We start from the raw sequence: 1,973 nt of genomic DNA, 5'->3' as shown, positions 1-1,973 counted from the left end.
TCAACTTCTTGTATTATTACTTATGAAATGCATATGGAGGAAACTGAAAGGCTAACTTAAAATGACACCATGTTATTAATCTCATGTAATGAACATGCGTATTTATTTGTGGTCTCAAGTGATTATATTCATTGTGTATGTTATTGTTCATGTGTTTGTAATTGTTGATTGGCTTGGGTACCATGCCTGAAATAATTGATTGATGGTTAGCTTGAGTACCCCTTCGGTACACTAACATTATTGATGGTTAGCTCAGGTACCAAGCCTAGTATGATACCTTATGTTTGGCTCAAGTACCGCATCTATACACTAACTTTGTGTGTGGATTCCACGAGAGGACCGATATGTGCATATTGTGATCATGTGGAACATGTGTTATGCATTGTGGATTCAGGATAATGAGATTTGAATTGATATTAGGTTATGAATGTTATATATGTGTGTTGGCTGGTTTTACTATATGGTTTTTGTTTGTTTACATTCATGCTTTGGATTGGTCGTGTGATCATACTCGTACACAATTATTTTATATATTGATACTACACTTGCTTTTTTATTATTGAGTACAGGGCATATTTCGGTGGATGATGCAAGACCTTAGTTAAGGGATGCATGATTTCGAATCCAAAGGTGAGCTATTCTTATAAGACTGCCATGGATTCTTCTTGGTTTCTCAGTCATTTTTTCGGACTCAGATATTCCTAGAATCTAATTTATGTTTATTGTTTGGAGTTGCATCCCATATTTTAGACTTTTATATAGAGTTTTTGTGCTATGACTTTTAGATTCTAGGGGGTGTTTTTCGCAAATGATTTTATTTAATGATTGAGTTTATAGGTACTCAGTCTTTGTTTGTCTTAAACTACTTTTATTCATTTATTTTTCATGTTTACTTCTTAAAAATGGCATCGTTGCATTAAGTTTTTGTTAGTAGTTGGTACTCCCACCCGAGGGTTAGTGTGAATTCTATTTACGGTGGGTCAGGATGATGCCATTTAATTATTGTATTTTCTATATTTTTTAAATAAATAATTGAATGTGCATTCGCAATTATTGTACTTTCTAGGAATGTTCAAGCACGTGAAGATATCTACTGCAACAAGATAGCTACCTTGCTTTAAAATATTCCAACAAATCACCCACTTACTGCAGTAACTTTAGCAACTTACTGAAATAAGTCACACAAGTAGATTGATCCAAGAAATGCAAATTTTAAAAACTATAATTGTAATTTATAATACCATCAAATCACTCTATGTCTCATTGAATATAATTGATCTAAATAATAAATTATCAAATTAGTCCAATAAAACTGACTTGGTTGGACAATTACTCGATTGATCATTTGTTATCGTATGTTATGATCAAACTACTATATTATTGCATGAGATCACCACTAAATTTAATGTTTAATTTTTAAATATCTTCATATAATTCTATTTATTATTAAATATGATTCATCTAAGGCTTTTGTTGCTTGACTGCGTGAATCAGGTCCAGGTCTTGCTTTTGGCATTCCTGTTGTGCCCCATCGACAACTTCGAGAGCATCCGCAGTTTTAGATTAGAGTGGCAGTGCCCCTCGATTGATGATCAAATTATTTCATTAGCTTATTTGAATAATTATTGTAGAAAATTAGCAGACTTGTTTGAAAATTCTCATTAAGTACTACAATTATTGCAATGAATTTGTTTACTTATTTAAAAATATTTAGTAGTTATTGTCTTATTTATAGCAGATTCAATTTTTTAAAATTTTCCACTAAATTTAGTTTTAATCTTACAATATCATCACATTACTTTAATTATCGTTAAATATAATGGTCATGACTCAATTTATAGCGTCATAATGTCACCTACTATAACCGACCACTAGTTAAGCCAACTCGTATCTTAGAACTGTGAGTAATGGGATTAAAGATAGAAACTACACAAAACCAATGTAATAACCGGAATAACAGGAATAAGTGGAAG

Source organism: Solanum dulcamara, chromosome 8 (assembly GCF_947179165.1).
Source record: "Solanum dulcamara chromosome 8, daSolDulc1.2, whole genome shotgun sequence".
Classification (NCBI taxonomy): domain Eukaryota; kingdom Viridiplantae; phylum Streptophyta; class Magnoliopsida; order Solanales; family Solanaceae; genus Solanum; species Solanum dulcamara.
The sequence above is the reverse complement of the archived record's forward strand: the minus strand, read 5'-3'. Positions refer to the sequence as shown.